Here is a 21751-nt window from a genome sequence, read left to right as displayed (position 1 = left end):
AGGTCACTGTCCCCATGGAAACTATGCTCAGCACAAAACATTTTGGAACAAACAGCCAAGTGACAAACATTCTCATTCTCGTTGCTACATCCCGCTTTCTCATTCTGTTGTCATTGAGAGATTCTCCTCTGGTTAGCAGTAAGTACACTACCGTTCAAAAGTTTGGGGTCACTTAGAAATGTCCTTGTTTCTGAAAGAAAATGCTATTTTTTCTATTAAAATAACATACAATTGATCAGAAATACAGTGTAGACATTGTTAATGTTGTAAATGACTATTGATGCTGGCCTTCAATCTACACACACCCCCCATAATAAAGAATTTAAAAAGTTTTTTGAAAAAACTTAAATATCAGATGAACATAAGTGTTCAGACCCTTTACTCAGTACTTTGAAGGCCCTATGTCAGAGATTACAGACGAGTCTTCTTGGGTATGACGCTACAAGCTTGGCACACCTGTATTTGGGGAGTTTCTCCCATTCTTCTCTGCAGATACTCTCAAGCTCTCTCAGGTTGGATTGGGAGAGTCGCTGCACAGCTATTTTCAGGTCTGTTTGATCGGGTTCAAGTTCAGGCCATGGTTGGGCCACTCAAGGATATCCACTCCTGCGTTGTCTTTGCTATGTGCTCAGTGTTTTTGTCCTTTTGGAAGGTGAACCTTCATCCCAGTCTGAGGTCCTGAGAGCTCTGGTCCTGAGAGCTCTGGAGCAGATTTCAATCAAGGATCTCTGTACTTTGCTCCATTCGTCTTTGCATCGATCTTGACTAGTCTCCCAGTTCCTGCTGTTGAAAAACATCCCCACAGCATGATGCTGCCACCACCATGCTTCACCGTATGGACGGTGCCAGGTTTATTCCAGATGTGAGGCTTGGCATTTAGGCCGAAGAGTTCAATCTTGGTTTCATCAGACCAGAGAATCTGGTTTCTCATGGCCTGAGAGTCCTTTAGGTGCCTTTTCCAAGCAGGCTGTCACGTGCTTTTTACTGAAGAGTGGCTTCCGTCTGGCCACTCTACCATAAAGGCCTGATTGGTGGAGTGCTGCAGAGAGTGCTGGAAGGTTCTCCCATCTCCACAGAGGAACTCTGGAGCTCTGTCAGAGTGACCATTGGATTCTTGGTCACCTCCCTGGCCAAGGCCCTTCTCCCCCGATTGCTCAGTTTTGCCGGGTGGCCAGCTCTGTGAGGAGTCTTGGTATATCCAAACTTCTTCCATTTAAGAATGATGGAGGCCACTGTGTTATTGCTGACCATCAATGCTACAGACATTGTTTGGTACCCTTCCCCAGATCTGTTCCTCGACACAATCCTGTCTCGGCGCTGTACGGATGATTCCTTCGACCTCATGGCTTGGTTTTTGCTCTGACATGCACGGTCAACTGTGGGACCTTATATACCCAGGGGTGTGTGTCTTTCCAAATAATGTCCAATCAATTGAATTGACCACAGGTGGACTCCAATCAAGTTGTAGAAACATCAAGGATGAGCAATGGAAAAAGAATGCACCTGAGCTCAAGTTAAGTTTCATAGCAAATGGTCTGAATACTTATGTAAATAAGATGTTTTTAATTTTTAATACATTGCAAAAACGTCTAAAAAAACAGATTTTCCTTTGTCATTACGGGTATTGTGTGTAGATTGATGAGGAACATTTCTTTAAAAAAAAAGTAGAATAAGGCTGTAACGGAAACATTTAGAAAAAAGTGAATAAGTCTGAATACTTTCCAAATGCACTGTATCTAATAGAACATTCTTCAATGCACAGACCTTGCCCGAGTGGCGCAGTGGTCTAAGACACTGCATCTCAGTGCAAGAGGGTGTCACTGCAGTACCTGGTTCGAATCCAGGCTGCATCACATCGGCCATGATTGGGAGTCCCATAGGGTGGTGCACAATTGGCCCAGTGTCTCCCGGATTAGGCCTGGGTAGGCCATCATTGCAAATAAGAATTTGTTCTTAACTGACTTGCCTAGTTAAATAAAGGTTCAATAAAAATGGAAGCTTCTCTAATTTCAAACATGTAAAGTGTGGTGCTACCACAAGGCAGCTCTCTAGGCCCTCTACTCTTTTCTAGTTTTACCAATGACCTGCCACTGGCATTAAACAAAGCATGTGTGTGCATGCATGCTGATGATTCAACCATATACACATCAGCACAGCAACCACAGCTAATGAAGTCCCTGAAACCCTTAACAAAGAGTTACAGTTGCTTTGGAATCGGTGGCCAGTAATAAACTGGTCTTAAACATATCTAAAACTAAAAGCATTGTATTTGGTACAAATCATTCCCTAAATTCTAATCCTCAGCTGAATCTGGTAATGAATGATGAGGCTGTTGAGCAAGTAGAGACTAAACTTCTTTGTGTTACATTAGATGGCAAACCGTCATGGTAAAGGCATATTGATTCTACGGTTATAAAGATAGAGGTCTTTCTGCTCTGCTTTCTTAACACCACATTCACCCAAACAAATTAGCCTACACGCTAATCGCCAAATGCTTTTGGGAATGGGCAAGAAAAATGTTTGTTGATCCACTGAGGCAAAAAGGACAATGTCAGTTTAATTAAATAAGAGAAACTGTGAAATGGAGAGCTGAAAATAAAGAGAAGGGGGGGCCAGAAAAGTCATTTTGAGAGATTTGGTGAAGATGTAAAAGAGACTGATAGCAGTGCCGGGCTATGTTGTGATGATTGTGACACACAATACAAATTCGACAAGACAGGAACTTCAAATAGGCCAATGTCACGTCAAGGGAACTGTAACCTACTGTTCAGATGGGTTAAAAGCAAATGGAAATCTGGATACTGAGTGTAGGTCTATAACCTCTCAAATAGCCTTAATATTAACTTCTTCAGAATTAAGCATTTCTTGCAGTAAAATGATACACCAAATGTAGAGAAATAAGAATGATTTATTCTTGCATCTTGAGAGAATATGAATGTGCAGTTAGCACCTCTACAGACGGTATCTATCTTTATACGCATCATAAAAGCTGATAGTATTTAAAATATGCATCCAAGCCGAAATGAAATCTTATAAAAGTTAAGTTAATGTCACATGCACAAGAACATTGAAATGCCTTTCTTGCAAGCTCTAAGCCCAACAATGATTCATTAAAAATGTAATACTAAAAATAACAAAGTAGAACAAAAACACACTAGATACAAAAATAAATAAGATGAAACATGTTGGGTCGTTGTCACAGCTTTCTATTTCCTTACAACTGGTCAAACTGAAAACATTTTCAGTTTTTTTCTTGTTATTACATTTCCTCCCCAGTCCTTAAACTTCTTTGCTCGGCGAAAGATATAGAGATGACAGAAAACTTTACCAATGTCAACTATAACACTCCGGTGAGCAAGGGTTTATTTGGTCTTCAAAGGCAACATACATGGATTTGGAAAGTATTCAGACCACTTGACTTTTTCCACATTTTGTTACGTTACAGCCTTATACTAAAATGTATTTCAAAAACATCCTCATCAATCTACACACAATAACCCATAATGACAAAAAAAAAGTTTTGCTTTAATTTATATAATATAAATCACATTTACATAAGTACTCTGACCATTTACTCAGTACCTTGTTGAAGCACATTTGGCAGCGATTACAGCATCGAGTCTTCTTGGGTATGTCACTACAAGCCTGGCACACGTTTATTTGGGGAGTTTATCCCATTCTTTGCTGCAGATCCTCTCAAGCTCTGTCAGATTGGATGGGGAGCGTCGCTGCACAGCTATTTTCAGGTCTCTCCAGAGATGTTTGATCGGGTTCAAGTCCAGGCTCTGGCTGACATTCAGAGACTTGTCCCGAAGCCACTCCTGCGTTGTCTTGGCTGTGTGCTTAGGGTAATTATCCTTTTGGAAGGTGAACCTTCGCCCCAGTCTGAGGTCCTGAGTGCTCTGGAGCAGGTTTTCATCAAGGATCTCTCTGTACTTTGCTCGGTTCATCTTTCCCTTGATCCTGACTAGTCGCCCAGTCCCTGCCACTGAAAAACATCCCCACAACATGATGCTGCCACCACCATGGCAGCATCATAGGGATGGCTCCAGGCTTCCGCCAGACGTGACGCTTGGCATTCGGGCCAAAGTTCAATCTTGGTTTCATCAGACCAGAGTATCTTGTTTCTCATGGTCTGAGAGTCATTTAGTGCCTTTTGGCAAACTACAATTGGGCTGTTATGTACTATTTACTGAAGAGTGGCTTCCATCTGGCCACTCTACCATAAAGGACTGATTGGTGGAGTGCTGCAGAGATGGTTGTCCTTCTGGAAGTTTCTCCAGAGAAACCCGTCGGGTTCTTGGTCACCACCCTCACCAAGGCCCTTCTCCCCCGATTGCTCAGTTTGGCCGGGCGGCCATATAGCCAGGTGTGTGCATTTCCAAATCATGTCCAGTCAATTGAATTTACCACAGGTGGACTCCAATCAAGTTGTAGAAACATCAAAGATGATCGATGGAAACAGGATGCACCTGAGCTCAATTTCGAGTCTCATAGTGAAGGGTCTGAATATTTATGTAAATAAGGTATGTTTTTTATTTTTAATACATTTGCTAAAATTCCTAAAAACCTGTTTTCACTTTGTCATTGTGGGGTATTGTGTGTAGATTGATGAGGACAAACAAAAATGTAATCAATTTTAGAATAAGGCTGTAACGTAACAAAATGTGGAAAAAGTCTGAATACTTTCCGAATGCACTGTATAGCCTAATGACCAGAGAGAAGCTGCATGTATCTAATTATAGACAAGTTGACTAACAAATAGCCTACCAAAACGTAGAAAATTATAAAAAGAAACATATCTAAATCAGGCAAAAAAAATATGTACACCCTGTAAAAAATTTGATAATTCTGCCGTCGCTAACTGTAGCCTACAACGTGTTTTCTATATTAGCGGGTTAGGGTCAGGTGCTGGCCTCAGATTTTCACATATAGTCGGGTGGAGGGGTGATTAGCAATTGCATGCGTTTGCTGCTGAACAAACAGCTGGCCCGCACACCACTAAAACAGAGATAAAATCAACAAGATGCATGCAAGTCTCACCTGGCTGAAAGTAGAAGAAAGATGAACTCCATCACTTCTGGTTGTTATAAGAAATATTACTGTGAATTCCAAATTGTCTGCATAATCAAGAATCATACTGTTCTGTTTATTTGAAAAAGGCGTTTATTTTCTGAAACGTGTGCCGTTGCTTGGCTATTAAAAGAGACAGGCGGCTATTTGAGAATGCCTTTAATTAAAGTTTTACGGCATATTACTCTTAACTTTCTTTTCATAGGTTAAGTACACGCTTGGTACAGTTTAACATCATTTATTGAAACTGGAGTGATTCAAGCGCAATACCTCGTGTGATGACATCAACTGTGTGTGTATGTATATGCGCGCATGTGTGGGAGTGAGTGAGTGCGTGAGTGCCTGCATGTGTGTGTGCATTCCTGCATGTGTGTAGAGGGCAGTGCCATGGTGATATTTGCCCAGGCAGGGGGAGGTCATGCCAGGCTGAGGAGAGAAGAATGCCCCTTCTCTGAACAGACACACACTGTCCCCGTCAGTCCACAGGGCCTGAGGTCAGCCATCAATGTTCTATTAATAAACGGGTCTGTCTGTCTGTCTGTGTGTGTGTGTCTGGTGGCAGTGTGCCCACCATTGTGCCAAAAGGGAATTCCCATGACGGTCATAAGACACTATGGGACTTTTTCCTGTCTGCCTGGTAACAAGGACTTACGTCAGTATACTGAGAGCCGCAAAGTTCTCTCCTAACCCAGCAGTGAGACCCCTGATCAAGGTGCATAGTTGAATCAGGTGTAATGGCACCAAGCAAAGGGGTGTGCAATCTTTTCTGCAAAGTGAGTTGGTGCTTTCTAGTTCTTTAGCCCAGAATGATCTACTGCAAAGAAAGAATCAATAACAGAAGAGAAAGCCCAAACAGTGTTTGTATGTGAGTACATGTGACGGTCCATTAAAACGGAAATCAGCAGTTAAAACAATAACAAAGCCTTTTCCCAACCACTGTTTCAGTATATAGCTGAGGGATTGGGCTGGAGAAATATAACCACTCTCAAATTCAAAGACAGAGCTATGGATGCAAGGATAGCCATCTATGATATCAGCATTTATACAGTGACTTCAGAAAGTATTCACACCCCTTGACTTTTTCCACATTGTTGTATTAGAACCTGCATTTTAAATGTATTAAATTAACCCTTTCACACGTACCATCACACAGGTGTGATCGTTCTACAGTGGTCCCTGAAGCATAAGATCACACCAGTGAGATTAGACCGCTTATTTAGAACGGCCAGTTTCGAATGACGCAACAATCTGCATTTGAGCTGGCCACACTTTTTCCCAGAAACTATTTACACAAACAGAGTCCTTACAAAGTTATGTCCAGAATGTGAGCAGTTTATGTTTGGATGCAATGTTCAGACATTCACAGAAGTAGAGACAGCATAACACAATCATCCAAACCGGAAAAATGTAGGCTACATTTGTCCTAACACTGAGGAAAGATTGACGCAAAACAAGCAGTCCTATTTTATAACTCTCGGCTGACATAAACTACAATATGAATTAGCTAATAGCAATTATTTATAATTAATCATCACGGGTGAGCTCACCATTGATCAAAATAATTGAGTAAAACACTTTCTAGAAATCGAAAGTAATCCGACGATGATTAGTTTCAACCCGCCGCCATTCTTTTTTTCCTCACAGAAACCAAAGATAATAAGAGAAGACAAAATTAGTTTGGTCTGTTTATAGTATACATGTTGAAGGGGTGTGTCGTCTACCATCGTTCACATCCCACCATTCACTTCCTGAAGTTCTCAAAAAATGTGTGAACCCTTACTCACCTCATTTTGTTATAGCACCTTTGGTCCAACAGACGATTAAGTGAAACCCAGAATGCATTTTATGTCAACAAACATGGCTCCACACATAGCTGGAATTAGCTTAGCTCATCATAATCTGTACAACTTTCAAAAAAAAAAAATACACACATACTATGTGCCCATTACAATCTGTGCAAGATTCGGAATGCATGATTTATCACTGCTACTTGAAAAACATGTGATTAAAACAGTATTTTTAATAATTACCACACAAAACATTTTCTGATAGTGATGTATTGATACAAATGGCGCATGCAGGCAGTCAATCACGTAACCTCTCACTCCCACTCTGAGCCATTCAGTGTTGTTGTTTATGTATGTAGCTAGTGAGCTAAGCTGTAGCATTAGCAATGCATTTGTGAGACAACTCACAAATGCGGAAATTCTGGAGATTTAAAAAAATTCTGACAATGAGTCTGAAAAGTCAGGAATTGGATTCTGACAGTGACAGTGACGAGCTGCCCCCCAGCCATTGAGAACCCTGAATCTAAGGACCCCTTGTCCACTGACAAAGTCCCAGTTCCCTTTGAAGATGCTGGTGGTGATGGAGGCAGACTGACAGTGGATGAAGTACAGGAGTTCTGTGATAGCTGGAAGGCTGCCAGCCATTTCACCACTCCTGGCCCTGCTGTTTGCTTTGATGAGTCCCAGTCTGGAGTGCAACGCTCCTTGCCATTTCCATTTGAAGTGCTTCAAGATGTTTCTGACAGAGGAGCTGGTGGGAGACATAGCAGAGACCAATCGCTATGCCTTAGAGCTACAGGAGAAGAGAGCCAGGAGTGGGGGGGGGGGGGCAACCACAATTAGTGAAATGTATACCTTCCTGGTGACAGTCCTTCTCATGGGGATAGTAAAGAAGAACTCCCTAAGAGAATACTGGAGCACAGATCCTATGTTTGCAACTCCTTTCTTTGCCACCCTATTTTCCCAAGACTGCTTGCTAGTTCTGCTGCAATGACTGCATTTCATCAACAATGCTAGTGCCATCCTAAATGACCCGTTATACAAAATAAGAAATGTCAACAGCTGGCAGTAAAGTGGCATGACAAACGAGACATCCATGTCCTCTCTACTGTCCATACAGCAACCATGTCTGCCACAGGGAAGGTGGACCACCTGACTGGAGAGAGAAAAATCAAACCAGACTGCATGCTTGACTATTACCTCAAAATGGGGGCAGTGGATAAGGCAGACATGATAAACAGCTTTGTGGAATGCACTCAGAAAATGACCAAGTGGTATAAGAAGATATTTTTCCATCTGATCAACGCAGTTCTTAATAGCCACATAGTTCACTGCCAACTAAGAGGTGAGATGATTACAGAACAAGGGATTTCTTGTAATTGGACATGCAGTTCGCATGCAAATCACATACAGAAACTATTAACGTAATAAGGGACTTACTTTGATAGAAACACAGCCTGGATTTGAACCAGGGTGTCTGTAGTGAGGCCTCTAGCACTGAGATGCTGTGCCTTAGACAGCTGCACCACTTGGGGGTCATAAGGCCAGGTTAGGGGGGCCTCCCGGGTGGCGCAGTGGTCTAGCTGTGCCACCAGAGACTCTGGGACGAGCCCAGGCTCTGTCGCAGCCGGCCGCGACCGGGAGGTCCATTGGCCTAGCGTCGTCCGGGTTAGGGAGGGTTTGGCCGGTAGGGATATCCTTGTCTCATCGCGCACTAGCGACTCCTGTGGCGGGCCGGGCGCAGTGCACGCTGACCAGGTCGCTAGGTGTACGGTGATTCCTCCGACACATTGGTGCGGCTGGCTTCCGGGTTGGATGCGCGCTGTGTTAAGAAGCAGTGCGGCATGGTTGGGTTGTGTTGTGTTTCGGAGGACGCATGGCTCTCGACCTTTCTCTCTTGAGCCCATATGGGAGTTGTAGTGATGAGACAAGACAGTAACTATTAAAAATTGGATACCACGAAATTGGGGAGAAAAAGGGGGTAAAAAAAAAAATATAATAATAATAAAGCCAGGGTAGCTTCAAAATACAACACATGCTAATACTTCTCTGACACAATTAGCATTGTTTTACAGAGCTAATAGATGAATGTAGCTAGCTACCTAAGCATTGAGTATAACACCATAAAGGTTATGACATGAGTAACGTTACCTCGCGTGTCCGGTTGAAAAAAAAATGTACACAAAAATATTATGCTACAGTAGAAACGATATAACACGACATGCAGAAACTATTATAATGTATTAAGGCACTTACTTTGATTGAAACGCACACATTTCTAAAGTTATTATTGGTAACGAAAACAACTATGATTGCGATGCAGGCAACAGACGGGAAATGTGAACACGTGTGTGCAGAACGGGAGATGAGAAAACTGCACAAACAATTTGGAAGTGCTTGGGGAATTTTGTCCGGGTCAAAAAAATAAAATCGGTCCGCAAAAGTAAAAATGACTACTTTTATGTGAATGAATGAGGCAGAACACACCTCAATTCAAACTGTTCTTAGAAAATAATTTGAAATTGACAAATTGAAAAAAGCCTATAAATAAAAACAGGCTGCATGCCTTGGTTTGAGGGCAGAGCAGATTAAATGTACTGTTGCGTAACAATCACATTCTGGAATGGAGAGAACGTTCTAACATCACGTGCATAAAAAAACTCACGCTGGGGCGACCGTTAGAGATATTTGGAACTCATGCATGAAAAGGTTAAGATTTTGTGTTACTGGCACACAAAATACCCAATAATGTCAAAGTGGAAATATGATTTTAGACATTTTTACAAGTAAAAATTAAATGAAAAGCTGAAATGTCTTGAGCCAAGTATTTAACTCCTTTGTTATGGCTATCCTAAATGAATTCAGGACAAATATTTGCTTAACAAGTCACTTAAGTTGCATGGACTCACTGTGTGCAATATGTTCCTCAACGAGGACTATCCTGAAGCTCAGCGCCAGAAGAGAAAATAACTTATCCCAGCCATGAAAGCTGCCAGAGCGCGTGGGGACATTGCTTACATCTGCTATGATAGGCTCATTGTCCACCCTCCCTCCCAGAAGCCTGGAAGGGATGAGATAGCCAGGCCTCGTAGCTTCAATCCCACAGCACACACACCCCAATTGTTTATGGATGTACACTACCGTTCAAAAGTTTGGGGTCATTTAGAAATGTCCTTGTTTTTGAAAGAAAAGCAAATTGTTTTTGTCCATTAAAATAACATCAAATTGATCAGAAATACAGTGTAGACATTTTTATGGAATATCTACATAGGCTTTTCATTTCTTTTTCTTTTTTTATTTCACCTTTATTTAACCAGGTAGGCAAGTTGAGAACAAGTTCTCATTTACAATTGCGACCTGGCCAAGACAAAGCAAAGCAGTTCGACACATACAACAACACAGAGTTACACATGGAGTAAAACAAACACACAGTCAAAAATACAGTAGAAAAACAAGTCTATATACAATGTAAGCAAATTAGGTTAGATAAGGGAGGTAAAGGCAAAAAAGGCCATGGTGGCGAAGTAAATACAATATAGCAAGTAAAACACTGGAATGGTAGATTTGCAGTGGAAGAATGTGCAAAGTAGAAATAGAAATAATGGGGTGCAAAGGAGCAAAATAGTAGGGGGAGAGGTAGTTGTTTGGGCTAAATTATAGATGGGCTATGTACAGGTGTAGTAATCTGTGAGCTGCTCTGACAGCTGGTGCTTAAAGCTAGTGAGGGAGATAAGTGTTTCCAGTTTCAGAGATTTTTGTAGTTTGTTCCAGTCATTGGCAGCAGAGCACTGGAAGGAGAGGCAGCCAAAGGAGGAATTGGCTTTGGGGGTGACCAGAGAGATATACCTGCTGGAGCACGTGCTACAGGTGGGTGCTGCTATGGTGACCAGTGAGCTGAGATAAGGGGGGACTTTACCTAGCAGGGTCTTGTAGATGACCTGGAGCCAGTGGGTTTGGTGACGAGTATGAAGCCAGCCAACGAGAGTGTACAGGTCGCAGTGGTGGGTAGTATATGGGGCTTTGGTGACCAAACGGATGGCACTGTGATAGACTGCATCCAATTTATTGAGTAGGGTATTGGAGGCTATTTTGTAAATGATATCGCCGAAGTCGAGGATTGGTAGGATGGTCAGTTTTACGAGGGTATGTTTGGCAGCATGAGTGAAGGATGCTTTGTTGCAAAATAGGAAGCCGACTCTAGATTTAACTTTGGATTGGAGATGTTTGATGTGAGTCTGGAAGGAGTGTTTACAGTCTAACCAGACACCTAGGTATTTGTAGTTGTCCACATATTCTAAGTCAGAACCGTCCAGAGTAGTGATGCTGGACGGGCGGGCAGCTTTTTAATGCAACCGTTTTTGTGATAAAACTATCGGTAGAGTTGAAAATATAATGGAAACCTACTCAACTTTAGATTATTTGGTACATGAAAAAGTTAATTGTGTGCACTACATCACACACTCATTTTTATCTGCAATAAGTCTTTTAGAACATTTGCATGAACATGTCGCCAATCGGATGGAAACCTAGCTACTGACTGCAATTTAATTGGCTTAAATAGTAAATTATTCCTTCTTTCCTCTGGCTTACTGTTATGTTCACCTCATAATTGTGAAAACAGTCCAGACAACCCCTCCCTCACTCAGTATCTCTCCCTGTCTCTTTCCAGTTAATGTCACCTCTCCAGACTCTTACTGACGCCTACCCAGGAGCCCTCTCTCTTTCCATTTACTCTAACCACCTCACCCACTGAGCACCACCAACACTGGACGTCCATGGACGTTTGAAATTTGGTCATCCCAAATCTGAAACAATCATAGACGTCTATGTTTCACAAGATTGGACAGCACATTGCGGTACAGAACAGTAAATAAATGTTGAGTATAGTATAGGTCACAACTGTATAGTAGTGCTCACTAGAGTACAGAATAATTTACTATATTATACTGTACTGAACTCTACTCTGCTCTGGGGGGGGTCATTAGAATGATATCCCAAAACATGCAAAAGAGGTTATTGCATTTTTCAACCTTTGTGTACCTATTCAGGATACGTCACAATGAATACATCACATATACATAATCATGCATTTCTGTATAGTACAGATCAGGGACTCACGATGTCATTCTGCTACCGTCATTATTTCAAACACAAGGTGTCATATCATAGCTGACACCACATTCTTTCTGCAGACATATTTGAATCTTAATTCAGAGTAGATATTTTTGGAAAACTTGGTCACATACAAAACTGAGGGAGATTTTAACCATCATCCTGTTACGAAACTTGTTACGAATTTTCTGTGTATTTATTTTTTTATATAACCCTTGTGCATAGAGTTGTATGGTTTGTTTAACTTTGCGATCAATGTTTTTTTGTTTGGCATACATTTAAAGTAAAATAAATCTGAGTCTCGGCATCATTCTGTTACCATGGAATTGCCCTCCTCCAGTTTTTCCAGGTCAGGAAAAAAATGTATTTGTCACATGCTTTGTAAACAACAGGTGTAGACTAAGAGTGAAATGCTTACTTGCGGGCCCTTCCCAACAATACAGAGATAAATAAAATAGAGAAATAATAGAAAACTAAAACACGTAAAAAAAGTAATAATAAATACACAATGAGTAACGATAAATTGGCTATATACACAGGGTACCAGTAACAAGTCGATGTGCAGGGGTACAAGGTAATACATAACTACGAATAAAATGACATATAATAAACAGTAGCAGCAGTGTTTCTGAAGAGTCAAAAAAGTTAGTGCAAAAAGGGTCAATCCAGATAAATAGTTAGTTAGTCCAGATAGCTATTGGTTAACCTTTTGTCAATAGGGGGTGCTGTTAGCACTTTATTTTTTTTGACATTGCCAAATTAAACTGCCTAGTAGTCAATTCTTGCTCGTACAATATGCATATTATTGTTATTATTGGATAGAAAACACTCTCTAGTTTCTATAACCGTTGGAATTATGTGTCTGAGTGGAACAGAACTCTATCTACAGCACTTTCCCTGACAGGGAGTGAGATTTCAGAAATCTTGGCCTCTGGTCCCAGGTCAGTTTTAATGTCCCTGTGAATGCTATGAGGATACAAACACTGCCTACACCTTCCTCTAGATGTCAGTAAGTGGTGACAATTTGAATGGAGTCGATTGCGCAATCAGGGCCTGTATAAAACAGAAAAGACCGGAAGTAGCTTTCTTTTGGATCCTGCGCTGGACGCATGAAGGGCGTCGGACCGACCCCTTTCCAAGCCTTGGTTTAGCCAGTAATATATCGCCGGTCATGTTTTTACTTGTTATAGGTGTTAAAAACATCATACGGTAGTTAATTTAAACCGTTTTATAGCAATTTATATCCGTTTAGTGCGATTTTGAGGCATTTATTTGTGACGCTCTTCCATGAGCTGGGCACGTTTCCTGTACATACCGAACGTTATTGGCCATTTCGACGGGACAAGAGGACATCTTTCGACCAAAAGACGATTAGACCGGAGAAAGGATACATTGCCCAAGAATCTGATGGATAAACAGCTCACAGTAAGAACTATTTATGATGATAAATCGCTGTTCTGATGAAAATTTTTAAACGCATATATCGCCATTTTGTTATGTGTAGCTTCGCTTTGGCGGACCCGGTATTGCACAGTAAGGATAATTTTAGAAATGTAAGTCAGCGATTGCATTAAGAACTAATTTGTCTTTCGATTCCTGTCAACCCTGTATTTTTTAGTCAAGTTTATGATTAGCTATCGATTAGACTAGATCACTCTCAAAGATAACTGGCCTGAAAATGTCGGGCGCTTTGCTACTATTCTCATTGTATAACCACGTTTTTTTGTGGCTAAATATGCACATTTTCGAACAAACTCTATATGTATGTTGTAATATGATGTTACAGGAGTGTCATCGGAAGAATTCTGAGAAGGTTAGTGAAAAAATTAATATATTTTGGTGATCATAACGTTATCGCTCCCGTTGCCTTGGATTCATGCTGGGGTAACGTTTGCACATGTGGTATGCTAATATAACGATTTATTGTGTTTTCGCTGTAAAACGCTTAGAAAATCTGAAATATTGTCTGAATTCACAAGATCTGTGTCTTTCCATTGCTATGCTTTGTCTATTTTTATGAAATGTTTTATGATGAGTAAATTGGTAATACACGTTGCTCTCTGTATTTATTCTAGTCGAGTTGTGATTGTGGGTGCAATTGTAAACTATGATTTCTACCTGAAATATGCACATTTTTCTAACAAAAACTATCCTGTACAATAAATATGTTATCAGACTGTCATCTGATGAGGTTTTTTCTTGGTTAGTGGCTATCAATATCTTTATTTGGCCGAATTGGTGATAGCTACTGGTGGAGAGAAAAAATGGTGGACAAAGAAAAATGGTGTCTTTTGCTAACGTGGTTAGCTAATAGATTTACATATTGTGTCTTCCCTGTAAAACATTTTAAAAATCAGAAATGATTGCTGGATTCACAAGAAGTGGATCTTTCATCTGGTATCTTGGACTTGTGATTGAATGATATTTAGATGCTACTATTTACTTGTGACGCTATGCTAGCTATGCTATTCAGCTTTTTTACTGGTGGGGGGTGGGGGGTGCTCCCGGATCCGGGTTTCTGACTCGGTAGAAGTTAACAGTCTTATGGCTGGGGGAGTAGAAGCTGTTCAGGATCCTGTTGGTTCCAGACTTGGTGCATCGGTACCACTTGCTGTGCAGTAGCAGAGAGAGTCTATGACTTGGGTGGCTGGAGTCTGACCAGCCAGTGTCTGACAGACATGGGATAGACCCCTTTCTGTGTTCGCAAACATTGACGTATGAGGGTTGTTGGTTGTTGGCAGAACATGGGGGAGTTATTATAGAATGCCAGCAAAAAAAGACTCTATTTACATTTTCCTGATGAGTGCATTTCACACTACTTTCGGATTATAATTGTATTTTAAGGCTCGTATGAATGTCCTGCTTGATATGTTTGTGTCATCGTCGCAAATCAACTGCATTATTCTTAAAAAACATCAAGTAAAATGGCACTTTAGCTAGCTTCTTCTACAGCCTATGTCAAGGAGCGTTAGCATAATAGCTAACAACTGCTGCATCCAAAATAGTTATTTTGCAAACATCACAACCAAATATAATCTTAGCGACTGTTCAAGCAAGAATCAAAATATAAGCGTATGCGAACCCCAAAAAGTTATTTTGTTTAGAAGTAATAAAAACTTAAATCTAAGCTGTTGAATGGGCGCAAATGGCAAAGGCTTTCTTACTGCCGCCAATAGTTGCGCTCATATGTGCGTGACGTCAATGTGTTGTGTACTGGAAAAGGGTCTATTAGAGTTCGGTTTAACCTCACCACCCCCCTTGGTGACAGGCAGTGGCTGAGACAGCAAATGTTCTGACTTTACACGTTGCACTCTTTGAGAGAGGTAGTTAGCAAACCAGGCCAAAGACCCCTCAAAGACACCAATACTCTTTTGCCGACCCACAAGAATGGAATGGTCTACCGTATCAAAAGCTTTGGCCAAGTCAATAAAAACAGTAGCACAACATTGCTTAGAGTCAAGGGCAATGGTTACACATCCATTACCTGAGCAGAAACCAGATTGCATACCAGATTGCATACCACAAAAAAAAGGTGAGAGAGGCTCGGCAATGATGAGGGCAGCAACTTTAAAGATGGGATCTAAACCATCTGACCTAAATGTATTTTTAGGGTCAAGTTTAAGGAGCTTCTTTAGCACCTCAGACTCAGTGACCGCCAGCAAGGATAAGCTATGTAGCGGGGCATGGGGGAAAAGAGGGAGGAGCATCAGGGCTAGTCGCATTAGAAGGGCTGGGAAATGAGGAAGTGTTGGATAGGCAAGGAGACGTGGCTGAATCAAATAGGAATCCTGACTTAATGAAGTGTTGATTAAAGAGCTCAGCCATACACGTCTTGTCAGTAACAACCACATCATCAACATTAAGGGACATGGGCAGCTGTTAGGAGGAAGGTTTTACACAATTTTCCAGAACTTCTTGGGACCCATAGAGAGAGAACTGCTCCTTAAAGTAACTAACTTTGGCCTTCCGGATAGCCTGAGTGGACTTATTTCTCATTTGCCTGAACGACAGCCAGTCAGCCTGAGTATGTGTGCCAAGCCCTTCCCCAAATGAGTGACGCACAAAACGGTATCTACCACGAAACCACAACACTAATAAACACTGTGATAAAAATAACTATAAAGAACATCGCCAACCAAACCGGTACCACAATGAATGACCTGGCCGCTACGTTCCTTCACCCAATCCAAGGGTCAGGGCACAAGGGTAACAATGGTTCAATGATGATCAAAACTTAAACAAATGCTCTCTAGAAGTTCAGGTAAGAGAAGTACAGAAGTGCCACAAATTTGAGAAAGAGGAAAAAGATAAGTCACCATGACTAGGCGTGGAATTGCCGGAAAACAGGTCAGCTGAAATTAGCGAGGACGTAAACAATCAAATTACCCCCACTCTCACTCGAAACCCTATCCAGGGCCTGCTCGAAATAAGAAACAAGCTCACAGGATTTGACTGTAGACTATGGATGCAACGATACAGTGGGCCCATGGTTCGGTATGTATACGGTTTGTGGGCCACGGTAACGGTATCTTTATATTGAAGAAAAAAATGTAAACATCACTCTTTAAACAATGAACTCTTTATTTTGCCTATAGATAAATAAAACTTTCCATTCAGAAAAATGGCACCATGACTGACTAGGCCTGGTTTCTGTCATTACTGTATGAAATCAAGGGGAGAAAAACATTCAAATTAAAAGTGCTTCTTAGCTTTGACAACCTGTAGCTCTTCATCTCCCAATCCAGTACATAGTGAACCGTCACAGTGAGGTAGCATTGAGTTTCTCTGGAGGTAGTGTGAGAGCTAGATAGTGTGTCTGTGTCAATTTGTTTTCAATTTCTCTGTGATGTTTCATAGAGTTTGGGAATTACTTTGCTGCCGAAATGTGTGCGGGAAGGGACATTAATGTGGATACATTTTCATCAGGTGACAAAATCACGAGTCAATAACCACCGAATAGGGCTGAAAATCTTTGCCTATGAATACTCCCACTGCTTTTGTAATTTGTTTGTTTTTCTGAATTTGTCGCAAATTGTTGTTGGAAGGCAGCAGCGAGAGATTGTTGTGTTTTCGCTAACAAGTGGACTCTCCTTGCTTCAGCTCCACCTGCAAGGGATAAGGCCGGGTGATGGTGACGTAAATGACACGTTAGAAGTGTTTCCACTCGAGTAGCCAACAGCAATGCTTGCAGAATGTACTTTATTTGTTCACGGTCTTCTTACCCTCGTCATCGTATTGAACGCTGAATCCAAAATGTTCCCACACGGTGGATTTGATAGACGTCGGGTGCCTCTTCAAATTTGCTTCTCTGTCTCGCTAGCGCTCGTCATTGTCACGTTGGAGCTGAGAGAATATTTGTTTTTAGTTTCCCCTCACTTCATGGGGCCCCTTTAGGAAGGTTTCCTACTGAGATGTCATTGCAAATCGTCCATTGGTTGTTTAAGGGGGAGGGGGTTGTGGTCCCCTCGGTTGCCACATTGAGGCATTGCTGTGGAGTGAAGTTTGTAAGCCCTCAGGAGCCACCTAACAGCCGCAAGACAGCGCGTCTGGTTCTGTGGATCTGAATGTACGACGTGCATGTAGTCTGCAGCGCAATAAGCGCAAAAATATTACGATGCACAAGGTAAGCAACATCGCAATAGCAGATTCCACTAAACTCTGATAGAGGACACACTTGGTCACAAAGTACAGCAGTTGGTCTTGACAAATGACAAATAACACACCACACTGTTGTGAACACCCACTCCACTTTGTGGGTGATATGACGAGAAAAAAAACAACTCACAGGCAATACCTCAAAAAAGTATTAGAGTGCTTAACCTGTGATGCTCTAATTGATTCAGGCGCAACAATTTCCCAAATATCTCAAACTTTGCTGGAAGAACTCAAAAGGGCGGTGGACCCAGCTAAACGTTGGTTAAAAATGGAACGATGCAACACTAAACTTCGAGGGTTCACTCAGACTACCTCGCCTCTCACAACGTGACTCATGCTGAAACTACACTTCCAAATAGAAAAAGTATAGCTTGTTCAACCCTGTGTATGTTACCAGCCTCGAAACTGAACACCTGCTACTCGGAGCAGACTTAATGGATTGTTTGGTCCCACTGATGCATTGGAAAAACAACCAATTGTGGTCACATGTAACCGTGCCAGCTCTATTGACCACACTGTTTTCCCCTAACGCTGGCTGCAACACAGTCCCCTTGATTTACACAGAAAATGATGTTTCGATGCAGAATCTGACTCAAGCAGATATTACAATATCTCGGCACATACAATCAGCAAACCTGATAAACTATTATTTTCATGATTTCGAGCCAGCAGTCTCTGAGCAACTTCCCTCCTCCTCGAGGGCAGAGGAGGACCTTGTAAGCATTCCGGAAGTTTGAATAGCATTCGTCGAGAGTCTTAGCAGCGCAAGAAGTACATTCGATATGTTGATAGAACGGCAGCCTAGTCCTCAGATTTTCTCTTGCGACTTCTGTGGTGTGCCGGGCGCATGCACGCTGACACTGTCGCCAGGTGTTTCTTCCGACACATTGGTGTGGCTGGCTTCCGGCTTAAGAGGGCATTATGTCAAGAAGCATGGTTGGGTCGTGTTTCGGAGGAAGCGTGGCTCTTGACCTTTGCCTCTCCGCTCGGGAGTTACAGCAATGAGACAAGACTAACTACCAATTGGATACCACAAAACCGGGGTGAAAAAGTGGTCAAATAAAAAAAATATTTTTTTATTTTTAAAAAGTGACCAGTGTTCAATGACTATGTACATAGACTACTGCCCTACGGACGATTTAACAGTCTAATGACCTGGAGATCAAGAGACTGATAAAAAGCTTTTCTCTTAGCGTTAATGCAACAGGCCATGGCTCAGGTGGCTGAGGTCCTTGATGATCTTCTTGGCTTTCCTGCGTGCTGTAGAATTCCTGGAGGTCAGGCAGTGTGCCTCCGATAAGGCGTTGTGCTGACCGCACCACCCTCTGGATAGCCCTGCGGTTGCAGGCGGTGCAGTTGCTGTACCAGGAGATGATACAGCCCGACAGAATGCTCTCGATGGTGCATGTTATAGATGGCGAAGAACATGGCTGACGTTTTACACTCTCCCAACCAATTGTGCAATTTTTTTCTTTTTTTTACGTTTTGTGTAACTTTAACTTATTGTGTACATAATGTTGCTGCTACCGTCTCTTATGACCAAAAATAACTTCTGGACATTGGAAAAGCGATTACTAACCTAGACTGCAAGAAACTTTTTCTTTAACGAGTCCGACGAGAAGGATATCCTGCTTCCACTGGAACAGGCCCAGATCCACACCTTTTGCATGAAGAAAAGACGCAGATCGGGGATCCTTCTGAGAAGCCGGAGGCGAGTGAGTAAACTCCCAATGCCTTCCATTCTCCTTGCTAACGTGAAATCGTTCGAAAATAATAGTAGGTCATCAATTTTAAGATTATCCTACCAACAGGACATTAAAAACTGTAACATCTTATGTTTCACAGAGACGTGGATGAATGAAGAAACAGATTTTCCATGCACCGGCTTACGAGGGGTGGGGGTGTGTGTCTTTTTGTCAATAATAGCTGGTGCGTGATGACTAATATTAAAGAAATCTCGAGGTATTGCTCGCCTGAGGTAGAGTACCTTATGATAAGCTGTCGACCACACTATCTACCAAGAGAGTTCTCATCTGTATTATTCGTAGCCGTCCAGCGAAGCTGGCACTAAGACCGCTCTCAACCAACTCGATAAGGCCATAAGTTAAGAAGAAAATGCTCACCCAGAAGCGGCGCTTCTGTTTTGCTAGCACAGACTGGAATATGTTCCGCGATTCATCCAATGGCATTGAGGAATACACCACCTCAGTAATCGGCTTCATCAATAAGTGCGTCGATGACGTCGTCTCCACAGTGACTGTACGTACATATCCAGAAGCCATGGATTTCAAGCAACATCCACATCGAGCTAAAGGCTAGAGCTGCTGCTTTCAAGGAGTGGGAGACTAATCGGACGCTTATAAGAAATCTCGCTATGCCCTCAGACAAACCATCAAACAAGTAAAGCGTCAATACACGATTAAGATTGAATCTACACCAGCTCTGACGCTCGTCGGATATGGCAGGGCTTGAAAACTATTATGGACTACAAAGGGAAACCCAGAAGCAAGTTGCCCAGTGACGTGAGCCTACCAGATGAGCTAAATGCCTTATATGCTCACTTGAGGCAAGCAACACTGGAGCAAGCGCGAGAGCACCAGCTGTTCTGGATGACTGTGTGATAACTCTCTCGGTAGCCGATGTGAACAAAACCTTTAAACAGGTCAACATTCACAAAGCTGCTGGGCCAGACAGATTACCAGAACGTGTACTCAAAGCATGTGCGGACCAACTGTCAAGCGTCTTCACTGGTTTTTTCAACCTCTCCCTGACCGAGTCTGTAATACCTACATGTTTCAAGCAGACCACCATAGTCCCTGTGCCCAAGGAAGCGAAGGTAACCTGCCTAAATGATTACCGCCCCGTGGCACTCACATTGGTAGTCACAAAGTGCTTTGAAAGGCTGGTCATGGCTCACATCAACAGCATCCTCCCGGACACCCTAGACCCACTCCAACTCGCATACCGCCCCAACAGATCCACAGATGACCAATCACAATCGCACTCCACACCGCTCTTTCTCACCTGGACAAAAGGAATATCTATGTGAGAATGCTATTCATTGACTACAGCTCAGTATTCAACACCATAGTGCCCTCAAAGCTCATCAATAAGCTAAGGATCCTGGGACTAAACACCTCCCTCTGCAACTGGATCCTGGACTTCCTGAAGGGCCGCCCCCAGATGGTAAGAGTAGGCAACAAAATGTCTGCCATGCTGATCCTCAACACTGGGGCCCCTCAGGGGTGTGTAGTTAGTCTACTCCTGTATTCCCTGTTCACCCAGGACTGCGTTGCCAAACACGACTCCAACACCATCATTTCAGCGACAGGGGTATGCCTTATGATTAACGAGACGTGGTGTGATCATCATAACAACACACAGGAACTCAAGTCATTCTGTTCACCTGATCTAGAACTCCTCACAATCAAATGTCGACCGCATTATCTACCAAGGGAATTCTCTTCAATCATAATCACAGCCGTATATATTCCCCCCCAAGCAGACACATCGATGGCCCTGAACGAACTTTATCTGACTCTTTGTAAACTGGAAACCACACACCCTGAGGCTGCATTCATCGTAGCTGGGGATTTTAACAAGGCTAATCTAAAAACAAAACTCCCTAAATTCTATCAGCATATCGATTGTGCTACCAGGGCTGGAAAAACCCTAGATCATTGTTATACTAATTTCCGCGACGCATATAAGGCCCTCCCCCGCCCCCCTTTCGGAAAAGCTGACCACGACTCCATTTTGTTGATTCCAGCCTACAAACAGAAACTAAAACAACAAGCTCCCGCGCTCAGGTCTGTTCAACGCTGGTCCGACCAATCTGAATCCACGCTTCAAGACTGCTTCGATCACGCGGATTGGAATATGTTCCGCATTGCGTCCAACAACAATATTGACGAATATGCTGATTCGGTGAGCGAGTTCATTAGGAAGTGCATTGACGATGTCGTACCCACAGCAACGATTAAAACATTCCCAAACCAGAAACCGTGGATTGACGGCAGCATTCGCGTGAAACTGAAAGCGCGAACCACTGCTTTTAACCAGGGCAAGGTGACCGGAAGCATGACCGAATACAAACAGTGTAGCTATTCTCTCCGCAAGGCAAT

At 42.4% G+C, this 21751-nt stretch overlaps 1 protein-coding gene across 3 annotated transcripts in view; it reads right to left on the bottom strand.

Annotated features, from left to right (window-relative positions):
- The window catches only part of LOC139534270 (protein Shroom4-like), a 104797-nt gene that overhangs the window by 65094 nt on the left and 17952 nt on the right, over window positions 1-21751 (bottom strand). The window lies entirely within an intron of this gene.

This window comes from Salvelinus alpinus, chromosome 11 (genome assembly GCF_045679555.1).
Source record: "Salvelinus alpinus chromosome 11, SLU_Salpinus.1, whole genome shotgun sequence".
Taxonomy (NCBI): domain Eukaryota; kingdom Metazoa; phylum Chordata; class Actinopteri; order Salmoniformes; family Salmonidae; genus Salvelinus; species Salvelinus alpinus.
This window is presented reverse-complemented; position numbering and strand designations above follow the sequence as displayed.